The 21,735-nt window shown below is 41.3% G+C and overlaps 1 long non-coding RNA gene across 2 annotated transcripts; it reads left to right on the forward strand.

The window, feature by feature from the left end:
• Window positions 1-1,072: 1,072 nt before the first annotated feature.
• Window positions 1,073-20,738, forward strand: LOC113898476. 2 transcript variants are annotated; one of them, XR_003512666.1, is made up of 3 exons: window positions 1,073-1,525; window positions 19,271-19,407; window positions 19,477-20,738. It is a non-coding gene; the product is annotated as an uncharacterized LOC113898476 (long non-coding RNA). The 2 variants fall into 2 exon arrangements; XR_003512665.1 differs by having other exon boundaries at window positions 19,271-20,738.
• Window positions 20,739-21,735: the final 997 nt, after the last annotated feature.

Genomic DNA, 21,735 nt, shown 5'->3' on the forward strand with positions numbered 1-21,735 from the left:
TGCTCTCTCTGAATATGCCGTTTACTCCAGTGGGGGATTCCACCTGTATGACTTTCAATACTCACAACAGCTTGTGATATGGGTAGTGCTGTCACCTTTATTTATTTATTTTTTTTTACAGTGAAATGAGTACAAGTTTTTTGTTTGGGGGGGTTTCTTTTATTTATTTTACTGAGCTTGGTCTTAGTTGCAACATGCAGAATCTTTAGTTGCTGCATGTGGGATCTAGTTCCCTGAGCAGGGATCCAACCCCAGGCCCCCTGCATTGGGAATGTGGAGTCTTAGCCACCAGACCACCAGGGAAGTCCCTTGTTATCATCTCTTAAAGGTAAAAGAGATACCAGTAACTTGCATGAGGTTCCATAGCCAATATATCATGGAGCACATATATATATGATATATATATCATGATAATATATCATGTGAGTAAAGGCCTTTCCACCCCAAGTTCACTGATCTTTCTACTACATCACATACCTCTAACAAACACCCAATTTGAAGCCTTGCTTTTCCTCGAAGCAGCAGTTATTTTGCCAGGAATTCTGTCATACTATGAGATTGTCATAATGGGGACCCTCTGAAATGGAGCAGGTGCTTGCCCCACCTCCCCATGTCCTCGGCCTGCCTTTTGCCTCTGGAAATCTTTAGTCAAAGAATACGTTTAATCATAGAAGTGAGAAATGTGGGTGCAATGGAAAATAGAGGAAACTAAATAATAATAATGTAGTCATCAAGTATAGTCAAGGACCTTTAGTTCTTTCTCAAGGGTTATAGATAATATTCTAAGCCATATCCTGTAAGCAGTCTTCTAGATACTAAAACACCAGCTGGAGAAGTTAACTTGATGACCAGCTGGAGAAGTTTAGTTAATTTACATGAGACCAGACTATACCCATGACATAAGCTGCCACAATTCCAAGAATTGGCCTCAAAGACCTTGGAATTTAAGACTAACTCCACCTAAAACAATCAAGATAGCACTGGTCAGACCACCAATTTGAATATGACTCTCAGAGCTGACTGCAGTTTCTGCATATAGTCCCCCCTCCACTTCTGTCTATAAAAGCTCTTGCCAGTGGTTGCCAGTGGGAGGAAGTCAGCCTTTGGACTGATGTCTGCTCCCCCCATTCCCAGCTGCCAGCATCTGCAACAAAGCAAGCTTTCCTTTCCACCAACCTGGGCTGTTCATTGGCTTTTGAATGGCGAGCAGCCAGACCCCACATACACCTTTCGGTAACAGATCTGTCGCCCAGCGTGGGGCTGACTACTGCTGGCTCCTGTGCTTTCATGGTTCTCCTGAGTTTTCCAGGGGAGAGCTGTGGCCATGACAGTGTATGTGCTTGCGGCTTGTGGCTACTTAGCCACAAGTAGAGGATTTGGATGACGCTCCTAGAATCTGCCAAAATTAATTGTTTCAAGGATTCTCCCTGTTTCTCCCCTGCTCAGCACTGGCTGCCAACTTAATGCTTTTTCTTGATAGAATGGAAACTTGCACTTGGGATAAGCTGATGAGCTCCGAGACCGGGTAAGTCTACCGGTGTGTGCATGGGCAAACTTCCCATTTGTGAGTGCTAATGCTATTTGGGCATTTTGCCAGTTGGTTCTGCTGTTTGAGTACCATTTGTTTTGGGTAAGTGTTTGGGATTCCGTACCAGTCACCCTTGGAGAGGATTTATGATAGATCTGTCATTTGGTGTGTGAGTGTGTATTTCACTTGTATGATTGGTACTCTTGCTGCTTTTTGTAAAATGGGAAATTTAGGTTCAATTTATTAAGAAAAATTTTAGCTGTAATATTATGACTAAAGAAAAAGAAAGGTAATTTTATTTTTTGGACAATGTATGGGGGTTCCCTGGTGGCTCAGATGGTAAAGTGTCTGCCTGCAACACGGGAGACCTGGGTTCAATCCCTGGGTTGGGAAGATCTGCTGGAGAAGGGAATGGCAACCCACTCCAGTACTCTTGCCTGGAAAATTTCATGGACAGAGGAGCCTGGTAGGCTACAGTCCACGGGGTTTTGAAGAGTCGGACACGACTGAGCCACTTCACTTCACATGGCAATAGTATTCTTTAGACTCTGGAGAGACAGTTGGTTAAGATGAAACTCTTGAAAATCCAAAAACCAGTTTGTTTCACATATGTAGTTAGAAAAAACTAGCTTGGTAAAACAGTTTTTTCAGATCCTGAAAAAACAAAAATATGCCTAGGAGAAAAATCTAAGTTAACACTTATCATGTCATTGAAATACAAATACAGTCCACTTTGCCTGGAACTCCAGCCTTGGGTTAATTGTAAAACTTCAAACTAAGGAAAAAATAAAAGGAGGGAAGCCTTTTAAAACCGAGTCTGTAAATTCAGCTATTCTGACTATTATCCATAAACTGATAAGTTTAATTGCAATGTCTGATTCATGAAATGTATAAAGATGAAACAATGAGATCTCTGACAGGATGCTTGTATGTCTCAATATATGCTTTTGTCTTTGGATCATATTGCTGAGGTTAATTTGTAAAAGAGGACTATTTAATTGACCTTAAATAGAAATAAGCACTTACAAATCAAGCAAATCTGAATTTACCTACTTTTGTCTTCTTTTAAGACCAAGAGCTTACTCCTTGGAAGGAAAGTTATGACCAACCTACATAGCATAGTCAAAAGCAGAGAAATTACTTTGCCAACAAAGGTCCATCTAGTCAAAGCTATGGTTTTTTCCAGTAGTTATGTACGGATGTGAGAGTTGGACTGTGAAGAAAGCTGAGCTCCGAAGAATTGATGCTTTTGAACTGTGGTGTTGGAGAAGACTCTTGAGAGTCCCTTGGACTGCAAGGAGCTCCAACCAGTCCATCCTAAAGGAGATCAGTCCTGGGTGTTCATTGGAAGGATTGATGTTGAAGCTGAAACTCCGATACTTTGGCTACCTCATGCAAAGAGTTGACTCATTGGAAAAGACCCTGATGCTGGGAGGGATTGGGGGCAGGAGGAGAAGGGGACGACAGAAGATGAGATGGCTGGATGGCATCACCGACTCGATGGACATGAGTTTGGGTAAACTCTGGGAGTTGGTGATGGACAGGGAGGCCTGGCGTGCTGCGATTCATTGGGTTGCAAAGAGTCGGACACGACTGAGTGACTGAACTGAACTGAAGACCAAGAGGGAAACTAAAGATGTTTAGTTTTATTAAACATACACATTATACCACCGAAGAAAAATTATGCTATAAAAAATGCAATTTTTTGAGGTTATGGAATATGTTCTTAAGTTTGGCAATCAGAAAATGCTGATGTAACATTTCAATCACTTGTTTCTTGGTTTTGTTAAGGTTTTAAGGGTAAAAAATTGTAATATGTGAAAATAATAAGGGAAACATTTCTGTATACAAAGCAAGTAGGATATGTATTGTTGGCAAAGAGAAGGTATAAAGAATAGAGGTATTTTTGTTGAAGAAAAATAATGATAATAACTTTTTTCTACAGTTGTTTGTTTCTGGATGAGGAAATACAGGACAAATTTGTTTGGATGTCAAAAATGACAAAGGGTTTATATAACAAAGGGTTTGTTAAAAAGGAATTTTGAAAAAAATTTTTTTACATTGCCAGAATTAAGATTAGATTGAATTTAATTAGTTAAATGAACTTTGTTACTAACAGTAAACTGATGCAAGACTGAATCTGGTTTTCTCTCTAAGAAAACAAAGTTGTCCTGGAATAATGATCTGATTTTGGTGACAGATTTCTAATGGAAAATAATTGTTTTGTTTCTAATCATACTTTTGATCCTAATGTTCAAGATGAAGAAATTGTCCAGGAAAGCTGTCATATGTAGCACTCCTGGCTCTAAGTTTACTATTTAAAGTACATGTACAATGTTTGCATGACAGCTGGATATAAATAATGAAATGTATGGTCTATAAAGCATTTCCCTAATAACATATCTCTGAGCCTATTCATGTTATCTGATTAGTTTTCATTCAACATGGACAGCTAGGCAAATATATAAATAAAAAGGAGGCCTAGCACTGAGGGGTATGGATGGACCCAGAGGAGGCAGAAGAGCCACTCTGGCAGTGCTGGAAAGATATTTTTGACTATCAGTGCTTTCTAGGAAAGGAGTTACAATTAAAAGCGGAAAATGATGGAAGAAATTTTCACATATTTGGTATGAGGAAATCTTTCTGGCCTATTGTGATTTAATTTGAACTTTTAGGTTAACTAAAACAGCCTGTTTGTGGTCTATTAAGTGTATTAATACAGTGTACATCTGCTTTAATCATTAACAGAAAATATATTCAGAGAAAAATACAAGATGCATTTTGATTATCATCCTCATTGAAACGTCTGCTGCTGCTGCTAAGTCACTTCAGTTGTGTCTGACTCTGTGTGACCCCATAGACGGCAGCCCACCAGGCTCCGCTATCCCTGGGATTCTCCAGGCAAAAACACTGGAGTGGGTTGCCATTTCCTTCTCCAATGCATGAAAGTGAAAAGTGAAAGTGAAGTCGCTCAGTCGTGTCCGACTCCTAGCGACCCCATGGATTGCATTGAAACGTCTAGTAACTTTCAAATGTTTGCCTAGGTGCTATGAAAATTTATTCTCTTTCAGAGAAAAGGGGAGATTGCAATGGAGCAGGCCCCTGTGGTCCTTGACCCCACCATGTCCTCTGCCTGCTTTTGCATGTGGAAAGCTTCAGTCAAAGAATAAGCTTTATCAGAGACACGAGAAATATGGAAACAAAGGAACCCGTCAAAGGAGACTAAATAATAATAATGTAGTCACTGAGCATAGTCAAGGACTTTTAGTTCTTTCTCAAGGGTTATAGATAATATTCTGAGCCATATCCCGTGAGCTGTCTTATAGACACTAAGACACCAGGTAGAGAAATTAACTATGTGATGACCAGACTGTATTCACAACATAAGCTGCCACAGTTTCCAGAATTGGCCTCAAAGAAATGGCAACATATGGGCCCTGGAACTGAAGATTAACTACACCTAAAACAATCAAAATGGCACTGGTCAGACCACCGATGACCAATCTGAAGATGACTGTCAGAACTGACTTGCTATTTCTAAACATAGCTGCCTCCCCGCCGCCCACTTCTGTCTGTAAAATCTCTTGTCCCACTGGTTCCCAATGAGGGGGAGTCAGCCTTTGAACAGATGTCCTCTATTCCCCCCTCCCCCAACCCTGCAGTTGCTGGCACCCTGAAATAAGGCAAACTTTCCTTTCCATCAACCTGGCCTATTTATTGGCAGCAAGCAGTCAGACCCCATACACACCCTTTTGGTAACACCTCTGCATTCAAAGAAATGCATCTGCTTCCCCAGCTCATTTCATGTTAGCTCTGCATCTAGGAGAGGGGCCCGATGCTATTGGATCATGTTCAGTCAGTAACCAGAAGGGGAATCTTCTCAGATGTCGTTATTAGAACTGAGTTTTTTTCACACACAAAAAAACTGTCTCAACTCCAGGCCAGGACCCAGAACACACAGCCACAGGTCCTTCTCAATGGAGAAGACAGAATTGTTGGTACTAGGCTAACCTATTGTTTTCTCAGTATATGCTTTAAATTTACTAAAATTAAGCAGAAAAATGGACTGCAAATTTTACAAAGCACTGTCGCTGGACTTACAACTTTCAACATGAAAAAGATAATGATACAGGCATGTGAATTCAGTAAATATTTATTGAAGGTCCATAAGGATCAAATAGGGCTTCCCTGGTGGCTCAGTGGTAAAGAACCTGCCTGCCAATGCAGGAGACTTGAGTTCGATTCCTGGGTCAGGAAGATCCCCTGGAGAAGGAAATGGCAACCTACTCTAGTATGCTTGCCTGGGAAATCCCAGGGACAGAAGAGCCTGGCAAGCTAACAGTCCATGGGGTCGCAGAAGAGTCAGACATGTCTTAGTGGCTAGACAAACAAAAAACAAAAACAAAAAAAGGACCAAACCCTGTTGACACTTCAATGGCTACAAAATGAATAAGGCATATTCAAGGACACAAGGAATGGAGGAAAAGGGGAGAAATAATATTTCTTAAATGACTATTATATGGCAGTCATTTCATCTCATTTAATCATTAAAACAATCCCATGAAATAGAGTGTATTATCCCCTTTATACAGAAGAGCAATCTTGGTTTTAGTGAAATGGAGTGACTTGCCCAAGATCAAACATCTGGTAAATACTAGAGCTGGGATCTTCTCCCAGATCTCTTTCTAAATCCAAAACTCGTGTGCTGTATACTGAATCTCATCACAGAGAATATAAAACAAATATACAAATCATTACAAGTAGTGCAGGAATATAACACTGAGAAGGGATGTTGGGGGGATCTGGAGGTGTTATTTGAAATAGATTTTTTTTTAAATGGTATTTTTTAAGGTAGGGATGAGAAAGTCCATGGGGAAAAGTAGAAGATACTTCCCAGGTGGCTAATGGTAAAGAATCCACCTTCAAATGCAGGAGACGTGGGTTCAGTCCCTGGGTTGGGAAGATCCCCTCGAGGAGGAAATGGCAACCCAGTCCAGTATTCTTGCCTGGAAAAGAATACTGTAGCCTGGCAGGCTACAGTCCTTGAGGTTGCAAAGAATCGGACATGACTGAACATACACACACATTTGGAGGATGAGCTGCACAAGCTCTCAGGGAGATTGAAAATCAGGATGATCATTTTAGAAACAGGAATGAATATGGGTTAGAGCAAAGCAGATTATAAGAAAGGAAGAACGATAGGACAGAAGAACCAGTAGGAATGAAAAGTTTTAAGAGACATTGCAGAGGGGATCATAGGTGTTGGTGAATTGAAATGATCAATCACTACGTCCAGACTCCTGTGGATGCAATGAAACCAATTCAGGTAATGGAGTAGGTGACCTGGTCAGGATCATGGGCTAGAGGTCTTACTAAAGCTGAAAGAAAAAGCAGAGAGATCGGGTAGGAGAAGGAGGGAGGGAGAAGGGAAAGAGAGAGAGAGAATGAATGAGGGAGAGAAAAGAAGACAGATTTTAGAATTTGTTCTCCTGGAAGCAGAGCAGATCTGAGTTGTGACCAAGTGTAGATGTGAATTTGCTGGGGGAGTGACTGAGACAGGATGAAAACAGAGCTCATCTAAGTGGACAAGATGGAAGGACTACGAATCTAGAAGTCATCATGGAAGTTGGCAATGAATCACATGGAAAGAAGTCAGTACTTTGAAGGCTGAGACCATTGAAGAAAATGAGAAACAGCCCTCAGAATTAAAGGCAACTGGGATTCAGGAGCAGAAGAGCAGAGGGCAGAGAAGTTGGAAATTTACTTTAAATCAGGAAAAAAAAATATGTCTGAAAATTGGAGAGTGTATTATCCTGCAATCATAGGAAGTATTTTCATGAGAAAAAGGCATCTCATTCCTCACTTATCTGGAAAGAAATAAAATATTAGACATTCATATAAAGAATTGCATTTTCTATATTTGCTGGCAAGGAATGTCAAGAGAGGCAACAAATGCTGTCAGATCAAGTTATACTGCCGTACCCTCCCTCACCTTTCCTCACTTGTCTGGCAACCAACTCTCCCAGTCTCTACGAACCTAGTAAGGAAGAGAAAGAGAGAAGCTGAGCAAATTCACTCCCGTTTTTGTCCAGTCAGTCACTTGCTATCGCTGAAACACGCTGGCATGTTCAAGGACCCCGTGCCCATCTGTATCGCCTGTGATGTCAAGTTGAAAAGACCAAGTGTGAGTCCATGTAATACGCAAGAAGACAGGCAGCCTGAGTGAATAACTTCTAATCAGCACGAGGTATAAAAGTCAAATCTGTTCAGCATGGCACCATGAGCTAACTGCATTCCAGACCCATGACATGGCGTCAGGTTCCACGACTCAGTCAGCAATTCTGCTCCAGTTGTTGCTTCTATTAACTACCAGGTTTTGCAAGTCTGGAACTTCCACCCACCCAGAGCAGATTGCTGAAGCTTATCTGGCATCTGCGAGTGAAGAGCTCACTGTACCGTCATGCATTCTCTGGTTTAGACTTGATTCGATTGTCACATAATCCAGGGGGAAAATAAAGGGCTCCACTCACTGATCCTCCTGTAATTTCAATTTTTCTGTTGTTAGCACTCTGTCTGCTAGGGAATTCCAGAAAGTGTTGCTTAATGGTTATATGGTAGGTCATGGCAAAGACATGAGTGTATAGCTGTTAGTCAGAAGGCTAAAGGAAACAGTCCTTGGTTGCTGGCAGCTGACCAGATGCATTTGCCTTGTGTTGACATTAGGGTCTCATTGGGAAGGAACCTTGGAGGTCAGTGAGTCCAACTACTCATTCAAAGCAGCATTGTTGGAATATGGCCTTTAAGGATTAGGAAGCTGGCTGCCTTGTGGGACATGGCTGTATTTGTTGTTGTTCAGTCACTCAGTTGTGTCCAACTCTTTGTGACTCCATGGATTGCAGCATAACAGGCCTCCTTGTCCTTCTCTACCTCCTCGAGTTTGCTCATGTCCATTGAGTCAATATTGTTATCCAACTGTTTCATCCTCTTGCCCCCTTCTCCTCCTGCCCTCAATCTTTCCCAAAGGTGACATCTATATAAGGAGCTAATATTTGTTGAGTACCAGCTGTGTGTCAGGCACTGTGCTGGTTCTTTAAATGCATTATCTGAACAGCCCTCATACAAGCTTGCAAGGTGGGTCCTCTCATTCTCTTTTTCTAGATGGGAAACTGATTCCAGTCCTATGGAGCCAGGATTTGAACACATACATGCAGCTTTGGAGGGCCACATAAGAACCCGTGTTCTTTCGATTCACATTCCATGCTGGTCCCTAACGCCGCTGTGTTGCACACTTCAGGGTTTAACATTTACTCTGAATTCTCTGAATTGTTTCCTAGGCCTTGTGTAATTAAAACATTCTGCCAGCTCCTTGCTGGGGTGCCATAAATCTATAATTTCTTTCACAATAAGATTAGTAATGATAATAATAGGCTTTTAAGTAATTGGCAAGTGTATTATTTTCTTTTCACACAAGTCATAAAATGGGTAGAACAGGTAGTTTATCATTCGGTTTACAGATAAGGAACCAAGACTCCTTATATCACAGTTTCCTTACATCACGGCTAGTCAAGTGAGGAATCCAGGATCCAAGCCTAGGACTCCTAATGTTGAGGCCAGTGGTTCTCCGAATGTGGCATCTAGGACCAGCATCAGCAGCATCTGGGAATTTGTTTATACATAAATTCTCAGGACCCACCACAGTCCTAATAAATCAGAAACTCGGAGTGGGTCCAGCAGTCCATGTTGGAACAAGGCCTCCAGGTGACTGTGAGGTAGGGGTGGGGAGGGGAGTGCCTGCCACACCCAGCAGCGGGAGATGAACCAGCTCCCTGAAGTCTGGGCTAAGTTAGTGCGCCTCCCACTGCGGGCATGGTGTGCACTCCCCCTGCCCTGCCCCCCACCAACCTCCACCTCATTCTGAGCTCTGTAATGAATAGAGAGAGAAAAGGTGACTGACTGGTCTAACAGAATCTTTTGTACCTGAAGCGAATTTCCTCAGTCATTTCTTAAGGTTACGCTTGGGATTCTCGGTATTGGAAAAACCAGATCTTGGCCCAAACAGAGAAGGTTGTTCAAGCCCATTGAACTTAGTTTTCCATGACCTCAAGGTGACATATCAAAGACAGATCGTACTTGTTTTTCCTTCTACTTCTAAAAAATTTTATCTCTATTATATTGCACTTATGAAGTATAATACCATCATGAACCGAAATGGCTCTTATGGGGGTTTTGGTTTTGATAGGATTTTGCCTATTATCATTAAATTAAGAAAATATAACATACTGTTTATTACAAATTAGCAATATTTATCCAAATATGAAATCTAGTCACTTAATGACCAGTGGACACTATGGTGCCTGGGAAAGTGGACAATTGGGAAAGAAAATTAAAAATTGACAACTCTGACCAAGCAAGATCAGTAGAAATATCACTTGTCCAATATCAGTATCTGCTGGGGAGAAAGCTTTGCACTGAGAACAAGAGCATGGCCTTTGAAGTCAGATGGACCTAGGGATCCAACCACAGCTCTGACACTTACTGTCTACAGACTTAAGCATGTTATCTCTATGCATCTGAAAAATAGAGATCATATTTAAACCCACTCAAAGTGATGTCCTAAACATTAGATGACCTTATATATGAAAAGCACTTAATACACAGTGACCACAGAGTAAAGACCCCAGAGCTGTTAGTAATTATTTTAATGATTTATGTATTATATACATGGCAGGCACATAGTCAAAAACCAGAGATGTAACAATGACTATCACGTGAACTTTGCCTTCTGATCCTTAAGTCTGATCTTCTCATTTTATTCTAAAAAAGTCTGTTTGGAGTTTGTTTTTAACGTACCACTTGGACCATATCCAGAATTCACCATATAACCTGGTAGAGCTGGGCTGGCTGCTAGCTAGTAGGACTACTTCCCTAAGTACCATATTTTAAGAGATCTAAGACACCATCATTCAAATTCAGAAAGGTGCAAATCAGAAAGCAAAAGACATGGCCAATCATAATGGTAAAATACCATTCATTTAGTTTTGAGGAATATTGTTGTTGTTTAGTCACTAAGTTGTGTCCGACTCTTTGTGACCCTGTAGACTATAGCCTGCCAGGCTTCTCTGTCCATGGGATTTTCCAGGCAAGAATACTGGAGAGGATTGCCATTTCCTTCTCCAATGAGGAGTATGCTGCTAAGTTGCTAAGTCACTTCAGTCGTGTCCAACTCTGTGCGACCCCACAGACAGCAGCCCACCAGGCTCCCCCGTCCCTGGGATTCTCCAGGCAAGAACACTGGAGTGGGTTGCCATTTCCTTCTCCAATGCATGAAGGTGAAAAGTGAAAGTGAAATCGTTCAGTCTTGTCCGATTCTGAGCGACCCCATGGACTGCAGCCTACCGGGCTCCTCCGTCCATGGGGTTTTCCAGGCAAGAGTACTGGAGTGGGGTGCCATTGCCTTCTCCAATGAGGAGTATACTACTCCCCAATGTCAGTCATGAATGTTAAGATATGCCCTAATTTCAACTCATAAGGTGAAAAAAAAAATCTGTGTTTTAGGATTAATGCAATACGGTATTTTCATTTCCCCATCACTGCCTAGAATCTACAAAGAAACATTCTGCCTGGACTATGTGAGTTTGTGTGTTAACAGGATGGAAGAGGAAGTAGCTCATGAGAAAGACATTTCACAACAGACCAGAACTGACTTGGAGGGAAACTTATAGAGCCAAAAAATAAATAAGGTATCAATGAGATTGATCCTACCCTTGGAGAGCAGTGAATTCCTGGGCTTGCCCATGTGCCATATCCAAATGACTGCAGCCAGGTCAGTTAAATGTACATTTACTTGGTCTCTACTCTGCCATTCACTATTAGTTCTGTGTAGGGGTTCACATACTTGTGTAAACTGAATGCAAACTTAAGGATTCAATATATTGAGATATGCACAAAGTCTAGAAATAGTACGGGGAAAATGATTCATGAGGCATGGAGTTGGAGATCAGGGAATGTATATTGAAAATGGTTTCCTGAGAGGCAGAACCTGTAGGAGGTTTTGAAAGATAACCCAGAGCTGAATGAGTAGCTAGTGAGAGTACAGAATGAACAGAAAACACAGGTGCCTTGTGTCCATTCCAACTGTCCTTGCCCTTCTCACAGCTGTGGATCCCATGCCCTGCCTCAATCAGCAAGGACGAACAGTACAAATATCCTCCTGCCTAAACCAGCAACTTTGCAAACTCATATGCAGAACCTATTATCATACATATACACAAAGAAAGACAAAACAAACAAGAAATCCGGCACAGTTTGGTACTTTTTTCCCCCCAGAGAGTTGACAAACTCTTGCCTCTTTTCAAAAAGCCACACTAGGACTCTGTTTTAAGGACAAGTTGAGATAGTCTCTTTTTTTTTTTTTTCTGATTCTCCATATTTCACTCTGCCAGAGAAAGGAAGGAAAGCATAGATTGTAATAAGAGAAGAAGGAACCAAATGTATGATGTTGATATAAAATACAAATTAATCAGGGAAATGAAGGGGTGTGTGTGTTTTTTCTTCTCGAGGAGGAGTTTGCTGTGTATTCAGGGACGGGTCCATGTGAACTGGGAAAGCGTGTACAAAATTAAATCATTTTCTCTGTGGGCACGTGTTCAACTTCTGGCCACCTCCGATGCTTCCAAAGTTAGCGATTCATTTCCTTGATTCTGCCAGCTTGTGGCTGTCAGCACAGGGCCCCTCTGTACATGGTAGAGTATCCTCAACCACAGATTTACTGCTACTCCTTCCTTGTTTCATTTTAACAGCTGCCATTCATCAAATTGCCTTCTTTCTACATCTGCCACCCACTACACACCCTCATTTACAGTCTGATCAACACACCAGATAACACCAGCTTGATCAGAGATTCATATACCAGAACTACCATATACCAGATGACTCATCTTTGGACTTTCTGGGATTTCATGGTGAATTTGTTCACAGAGAGCTTATGCATAGTACAGGATCTCTCTGAAATAAAATCCCGGATCACTTGTGCAATTCCCTGGACACTGATTATGGTTAAGCAGCAACAGACAGCATATGATTATGGTTCCAATCAAGGAGACCTCATCCCACATAAATATATCTTTGCCCAGTGATGATGAATAGCAAGCTTTTAGCATAATGCCTAATAAATTAAGACTGTTGAAAAGTTAATTTCTGCTATCTATAGTGATCTCGAAGGCATCCCACCTTAATCTGATAGGTATTTTGGAAGGATCTAAAGCTATGAAAGAGGAGAAACACAGAGGAAAGGGGAAGTTTGGTTTGTTTTTTATCAGAACCTTATTTAACTTAAAACAGGGAAAAGCCAAGCCTGACTATCTTCCTCATTATTAAACCAGCTTAGGAAAGCCACAAAATCTCATTTTTAAACACACTTTGGTGGACCAAAAAACATAGCATGCTATATATGAGTCAATGGGATTCCATGCTCAAGTCAGATCATAAAGAATTTGAGGGATACTTAATTTATATATTTTTGTGAAGCAAAAGGAATTAAATTTTCACCAGAAGTTTTCTTTAAGTCAGGGCCATACTCTACTGTCTTCTGTGTATGATATCAGGTTACTCTGTTTCGTAAAGGGGAACACTGGGAAATAATGGGAAGGAGAGGGGAACTGGTGGATTTCAATTTGTATATGATACATAGGTAACTCATCTCTGTGTCCTCCATACTTCTTTCTGGTTCCATGGACATGGTGGTAGGAGAACAATTACAGCAGAAGGCATTAATCCGAGTGATGATTTTTCCCTTCCTTTCCTACTTAGGTCCTGTGACATGCTCATTTCCTCACTGGAATTTTTTTTAACTTTTTATTTCATATTGGAGTATAGCTGATTAACAATGCTGTGATAGTTTCAGGTTGACAGCAAAGGGATTCAGCCATACATATACATGTATCCATTCTCCCCGAAATCCCCTCCCATGCAAGCTGCCACTTAACACAGAACAGAGTTCCCTGTGCTATACAGTAGGTCCTTGTTGGTTACCTGTTTTAAATATAGCAGTGTGTCAGTTTGGGATCGACATGTTCCCACCGGAGTTTTAAATAAATACTTTTTTGGCTCTCAGGGCTGTAGGAGAAATCCCTTCCTCTCAGCTCTGACAAAATGTCGTTCACAAATTGTGATGAGAACATCATCATGGTGTGGAATTTCTAGCAGAAAGTACTTCTTGTTTTGTATTTGAGGAAAATGTGGGTATTGTGTTAATTAAATAGCTGATACATTTTGAGGTCTTGTTAATAGATATTACTTATTGAAATATTAACATTTTATTCACTATATATTCAAATGAGCCATTGAACATATAACAAATCACATTTAAATATTTAAATTATATTTATGACAAGAAGTACATTTGGATCTCTAAGTAATGAGCACTCTGAGTAATTGTGTCTTTTGTTTTGTTTTTAAATAATTGTGTTTTCAAAAACCATTGGGAAGCATAAACTAATGTTTCAAAGATTGGCAAGCTCTTGGGCATCCTTTAGCTTACTCTAAATTAAATAACTGACCAGGAACGTCCCTGGAGGTCCAGTGGTTTTAAGACTTTGGTTTCCCATGCAGGGGGTGTGGATTCAATCCCTAATGAGGGAGCTAAGACCTACATGCCTTGTGGCCAAAAAAAGTCAAAACAAAAAGAACAGAAGCCATGTTGTAACAAATTCAATAAAGACTTTAAAAATGATACACATCAAAACAAAAAAAAAACTTAAAAAAGAAAACAACCAACCAGAGAGTGTTTGATGGGTACACTGGGGAATTTTTCTATCAAATCATAATACTCCAGACTCAACTCTGCAGATACATAGTATTGAATCATAAGAAAATTTACACTTGGAAAAATAGAGTCTAAAAGCTCTTATCCAGCATAAATACATTTTTACTGACAGTTGAAAGCAACAGGATTCCAACTAACAGTTATTTCTTCATATTGTACTTTTGTAACTGTCTGATCTACCTTATTACAAACTCCGGCATTACCCTTTATTATCCAAATAAGTGCCTAAGTTTGACTCATGACAATGTCTCTTTCCCGGATCTGTTTTAGCGCTCCCTGTGGCCACCCCTCAGTGACCACAACATCTCCCTAAAGCAGCTCTTTGGCTGACAAAGAGAAGCTTCAACACCAGGAAGAAGACATTCCTGTCCAATCAGAGGCAAAGCTTTCTGTGAATTCTTTGATAGTTATAAATTCAACTATTCACTAGTTTATTTGTTTAAGAATTGTTTTTTTTCTGAGGCACATCCCAAGTCCACATGCACTGGATTAAATGCTGTGAAGAATCAGAGCCTAATGAGATACTGACCCAGGACTCATGGAGCCCATAGACTGGTGAGGGCAAGAGATGTATGGCAGGCCCTGTAAATACAGGGCAGAGGAAGCAGTAATGAGAAATGCAAGCCAGGTGCTTGGGGGAGTAGAGAGGAAAGTGTCATATCTGGGAATTATAAGGAAAAGCTTTCTCTAAATATGCAAAATCTGAGCAGTCAAGACACTGAGGTGCTAGACTTTTCCAGGAACAAGTTAATTTCCCTGCAGTAGGAAAGACACAACCCAGCTGAGAATCAGCATCTAGGCATTCTGATTACAGAAAAGTTAACAATCATTGACAGAACACCACCCAGGGTGGGTCTGAGGACCTGTAGTGGGGACAGAAGTCAGAGTTAGCAAGAATGGGCCAAGGAGGATCTACTTGGAGACCAAGCCAGCCAGCCCTAAGCCACTGGAAAAATAGTCAAACTACACAGCTGCGAAAACACACATTCTCAGCTGCTCAAGAAGGCAGATTAGACTGGGCTGACTCTGGGAGATTAATCGGTTACAGGTGCACTTGGGCCTTCTAGGTGCATTTTGATCAGAGGAGTAAACTCATTTCCCACAGCTGAGGTTGAGGGATAGCAACTTGCCCTTCATTTTTACTGGGGCTAATGCTGTAGCTGAACCCCCATGCTGTCACATTCCTGCATGTGCCTGGGAGATGCCCAGGCTGCTGTAGTGCCTAAACCTCAAATCTTGCAGATAACGTTGGGTGCCTCCGGGGACCAAGGCAAGGATGAGACCAGTGAGGCATCTCGGATGCAAAACACAAGGAGGCCCGCTGTCAGGTTGCTCACGCTGGCTTGCACCTCCCTAAGACGAGGGAGGGCTTCCCTGAACTCTGCCTCTCCCCCAAAAGGCAGGGTTTGGGAAGGACTGGCTTTCCAATTCCAGGAGGTGTAAGGGTTTCAACAATTCTGTGGCAGGTAGACACTTAAATAAAGAAAAGTATGGAGCAATGAAGGGCTTCCCTGGTGGCTCAGATAGTAAAAATCCTCCTGTAGTGCAAGAGACCTGGGTTCAATCCCTGGGTCAGGAAGATCCTCTGGAGGAGGAAATGGCAACCCACTCCAGTAATTTGCCCTGGAGAACCCCATGGACAGATGAGCCTGGTAGGCTAAAGTTCAGGGGGTTGCAAAGAGTTGGACACAACTGAGTAACTAACACACACAGACACAAGGAGCCTGGTCAATTTCCCAAGGATCTGTGTTCAAACATTCCCACTGAAAGAGTCCCAAAGGCAATGGTATTCCAAATGTCCAGTCTAAATAGGGCTTTTCTGATTTATTTTCTCAAAGGAAAGATTGGATTCATCTTTTAACTTCCCTCTTTCCATAAGCCCTCTTCATATGTCCCCAACTGAAAATGGATTTCACAGTCCTTTCCCCTTCTGTTCACTGAAGATAGAAATTCAAACTATATGCCACTGAGAAAAGTGTCCATGTAGGATATTTTTCTAATTCTGCTGTGGCTTAAGACTTGGTTGTAACACCTGAGTCCTGCTAAGGAGTGCCAGCTGTCATGTTCAAACACTGTTTTAGGATTAGTGCATATCTGTTACAATGCCCTCTGGCTCCTTCTCCTCAATGAGACTTGAAACTGGCAACCATTTTTTATAAACAGAGTGAAAACCAAAAAATATTCAACAAATTAAATAAACGGCTTAACAGCTACATAATCCAGAGAGAAAGCAGAGATGTTATTATTTTCATAATATATCTAATCTTTTCTTCATTATCCAGTTAGATGCACTATCATCATTTTTTAAGAAAAATTAAGCTAGGGTTGTGCCCATGTTTTTCTTTTTATTAAACTCTCTTTTTCTTGTAGTATCTTTTAACTCACACTCAAGAAAAATAAATCCTATTTGGGAAAGAGAAAAAATAAGAGGAAGAAACTATTCTTGAGGCTGGAGAGAGATTTTATTTATTGGGTTGGCCAAAAAGTTCATTTGAGTTTTTCCATAGGATGTTTGGGGAAACTGAATGAATCTTTTAGCCAACCCTATACATAGCTCCATGACTCCAAAAGAAATTGGTAGATTTTTCTCAAAGAACAAGAAAAGAACCAAGTATGTTGTGTTTCGGGCTTCCCTGGTGGCTCAGTGGTAAAGAATCTGCCTGCCAGTGCAGGAGATGTGGGTTCGATCCCTGGGTCAGGAGGATCCCCCAGAGGAGGAAATGGTTTCCCACTCTAGTATTCTTGTCTGAGCAAGCCCATGGACAGAGTAGCCGAGCAGGCTACCGTCCATGGAGTCACAGAAAGTTGGACAAGACTGAGGAACTAAACAGTAAGAACAAAAGTTGTGTTTCAGAGTCACAAATACCCGGATATTAAAGGCTGACTTATATCGGAGCACACCCTCCTGAACACACGGAGGACAGATGCATTCGCAAAACCGTCACAGCACAGCTGAGGCTGTCTTACTATGGCAGGTCCCTTGTGCAGGGCTCCCAGGCAGAGGTCACAGTGAGCCAGACTGCAGCCCAGCCGACTCAGAGCTCGCCTCCAGCAGCACAGAAATGCGGGCCTTTCCCTCCGTGATTCATCCCTGTGGTAATCAGGCAAACTGTCGTGGAGAGTCTTTCATAAATTACTTCATCGCTGTTGATTTTAATTAAAGACCATTGTAGACTGATGAAATTGGGAAAAAGGAATCTAAATGTATTAAGAATGTTTTAGACCATCTTACCCAAGTGGGTGGAGGGAGACATGCAGACCTAAGTCACTTTGGACATGAGAGAAGTTTGTAAGACTAAGGGTAAAAAGGAACTGTATATGAGCAGTTGATGAGGTTATTTCTCATGGAGGTACAGGCTGACAATTCTAATGCTACTATGCATGTATACTAGAATGGAATAGCTATCTATTCCATTACATATTATATAATGTTGCATATTCAGTTAATGCAGAAGAATTCTAAATGATGTATTTGCCCTAAAGTAGGAGGAATGTAACTACCCATTTCTCAAGTGTGGGCTGTGCATAGTGACTCCCTTCCAAAGAGAATAGTATGAAAAGTGCTGGGAGGAGAATAACTTCAGGGGAGAAACCTGACAGACACTATTCCAGACAGGTGATCAAGGTCAGCATCAATGGTCATGAATCAGATTGACAGGATGTACCTTTGATATGATGTGATGACAATATACTTCACCTCTGTGATCTTGTAACTAGGAAGGGTTAATTTAGGCTGAATTTTAGGCTGGATCTGCTTCTGTGACTTTAACTCTTATCTTGCCACTTTTGGTATTATAAGCATGCATAATGGCCTGCCTCCAGGGAGATAACCTGACCCCGCCCACCTGTGAAGGACGTGACATTCTTGAATTCTTTGTGTGGCAAATGACTACAGTGCCCTGGCACCCCTCATCTACGGCTTTCAGAAATTCACATTTGCAGAGGACTGAATCACAGATAGATGTGACATCTTTGTTTGTTGATATGACAGGAGATACTCCATTTTATACCACCCATGAAATAACTGCAAGGAAGTGAAACTAACACATCCCCCTACCTGAGGCTTGCCATTCTAGGAGATGTTCGCTAGAATTAAATGGTCTTTTTACTTTGTTTCCTCACCTCCCCCCTCCCCCATCTCTAATCCAGAATCTAACATCCAGGCCCGGATAAGATGGTTATCTTGAGGTGCTAGCCTGCCATCTTCTCCATCAACCAGCTCCAGAATAGAGGCACTTCCTAGTCCGAACACCTCGTCTCAGATTCATCGACTTATCGTGTGGTGAGCAGAGGGAGCTTGGACTCCGTAACAATCTTTCTCCCCAAAAATCTATCTTAGAGAAAGATATTAGACAAATAAAGGGACATCCTACAATAAACCTGATCAGTACACCTCAAAACTGTCAAGACTATCAATGGCAAGTAACCTATGAGAAATTGCCAAAGCCAAGAGGGCCTAAAAAGACACGCCAACTAATGTGGTATCCTGGATGGGGTCTTAGATCAGAAAAAAGACAATATGTATAAAATAAGGAAATCTGAGTAAACTATGGACTTAAATAATGTATCAAGATTTGTTCATTAATTCTAATAAATATACAAATATATATATTCATTAATTCTAACTATAAATAACATGTATAAAATATATGGACGAATGATGGCGTGCGTGCTCAATTGTGTCTGACTCTTTGTGACTCCAAGGACTGTGTAGCACACCAGACTCCTCTGTCCATGGTGTTTTCCCAGGCAAGAATACTGGAGTGGTTTTCCATTCCCTCTTCCAGTGGATCTTCAGGTTCCAGGGATTGAACCCATGTCTCTTGTGTCTCCTGAATTGGCAGGTAGATTCTTTACCACTGGCGCCACTTGGGAAACCCATGCTCAACAGTAATAAATAAAAATAATCTGTTTTGCAGACAAGCGATTCCTGTGTGCTCAGAAGAGGAACCTCATCTTAGAAGGATTGACATACTTTGAAAAGATGGCCTTTAGAAGCAAGGCAAAGCTACAGTCAATTGTGTGAGACATGGTCTGCAGGAGGAAAATCTGATGTGTGAGTAAGCCCAGTTGTGCTAAGAATTTTTTTGCTTCCTGTTCTACATTCCATCCTTCTCTGCCCTAGGAGGCTGACCTCTATAGACTGCATCAAGGTTAACCCTTCCTCACTATCTGAGAACTGGTCCAGCCATGGAGGGTCCTGGCAGAAGACAGTGAGGGTAAGAAGATCAGCTTTGGGCTGGGAATTGCCCCGGACTTTTCGCCTGCTGACCCTGCATTCCTCCTTGGAAGACTACAGTTTGTTTCCTTTCGCTTCAGTTCCCTCTGACTTGCATCCTCTCTCTTTCCCCCACGAACTCCTCAAATCCAGTAACCTCCTTGCTCCTGCTGATTTTAGCATGGTTACTTAGCCTGAGTTTCCCTGAACGAAGAGGCTGTGGTGAAGACTTGAGTGCACATAATTTATTCGGAAACTTTTCTCGGAGCACAGGAATGAGAGGCAGGGGAATTGGAGAGGGAGTAAAAGCCTTAACATGGGTGAGTTATTGAACTAGCCATGGCTCTCATTAAGTGGCACTCAGTCCTTCAGTCCTCTGAGAAATCTTCTGGGATGCATTGCAGAACAGCCTGCTGGGGAAGATATAGGGGCCTTGGCATTCAGCTACCCAACAAATTGTTGACCTGGAGCAAAAGAAGGAGCCTCCTGGAGCCTCAGTCTTCTTCCCAGGAGCTGGGGAGAAATGCCTTCTCGGGGCATGATTGTGAGGCTTGAACAAATAAGAGCTTACAGCCTCTATGCAGAGTGGCAGGTTTCAGTAAAAGTGAGTGAATCCCTCTCAGAGCTATTGCTCTATTAGATTCCATTTTAAGTCCCATTTTCTGTAATCACTTCGACCATACTTATTTACATATTTAATTTTTTTTTTTATCTGTCTCATCTCCCTGACTTTATTGTAAATTCAAAGCCAAATTTTACTGTCAGCATTGTTTTTAAAAAAGTTAATGATCTTTATTAAGCCATCCTGTGTGTCAGATAAGATCCTGAAGCACTTCACTTACATCGTCCCAACAGTGACCCACTGAGATAGGATATTAACCCCATTTTAGGAATTACAAAGCAAAGCTTACTTCAGACAACTAGTGAGGGGTGGGACCACAATTCACAAGGAAGTCTGCCTCAATTCTAGCTTCTACCCTCGTAAACACAGCGCCTCCCTCCCACTGCCAGGCATACAGTAGGAACTCCAAAGTCATCTTTGAAAATTATAAGTAGATCTGATCTATGAGATACCATGCAACACATAAATATGCCTGTTAAAGATAGAACTTACTTGAAAAAGACTTGTATCAAAATCAAATAAAATGTATATCATGATTACTCAGAAATAGGTTCTTTTCTTCCCTTTCTCTACTAAGCCTTCTCCAATTCAGCTTACCCTCACTACTCTACCCAACCTGCACTTATCAAAATCCCTCAAGACCTCCATGTGACTATATTCAGGGTCATTGCTTAGTCAGTGCTCTTCCTTCTTGATTTCTCTGTAGCACTGGACACAGTGGATTAGCGCTTCCTTGAAACACTCTCTAGAACCACAGCTCTAGAAGCCAACTCCTCCAATCTCACCAGATGGTTCCTTTGCTGACTCCTCCTCTCCTCTACCTGTGAAGTTTATGGTTTATGTGCCCCTGGACTCAAACTTCTTCTGTTGCTACCCCTTAGATAATCTCATTCAGTGTCATGGTTTTAAATACTGTGCAATCACTTCTGCTATCACAGGACATAGCATTCCTAAAACATTCACTGTGTCCTACAGAATCACACAATGACAACCTCAGGGCTTGTTTAAAAAATGTGATTCAGACACAATACTCAAAAATGTCAGCAGTAACATGTAAAGAAAAATAGAACCTTGGAAAAAAACATAACCACATATTTTGAATGGATAAGAAATGCAAAAATACTAAAATTAATGTTACTTCATCTTGACAAAGACAAGAAGGGTAGCAGTTGTGAGTTAAGTGTGATATGGTGGAAGGAGAGTTGTCTGAAATCAGTCAGGGGACTTGTAACAGCAGATGGGTATGGCTCATAACACCTGTTCAACTTAGGTAGGTATTTGAGATGTGTGCTTATGAGCATTTTGAGTTTTCCAGGACAGTTAGGTTCAGCTGGGTGCATTCATTTAGTATTTCTTCTAGAATAAATCATACATAAGCAAATGTGAAATTCACATTATGTTTAAAATGTTCCCTAATGTATCGACTTGTGTTAGGCCTGCAGAGATGCTATATACTAATAAGTTCATATACACATTTGGGCTTAGGATTTCAACATATGTTTCTGAGGAATACAATTCAGCCCGCAACACAAAGTTTACTCCAG

Source organism: Bos indicus x Bos taurus, chromosome 9 (genome assembly GCF_003369695.1).
Source record: "Bos indicus x Bos taurus breed Angus x Brahman F1 hybrid chromosome 9, Bos_hybrid_MaternalHap_v2.0, whole genome shotgun sequence".
In the NCBI taxonomy this organism is placed as follows: Eukaryota; Metazoa; Chordata; class Mammalia; order Artiodactyla; family Bovidae; genus Bos; species Bos indicus x Bos taurus.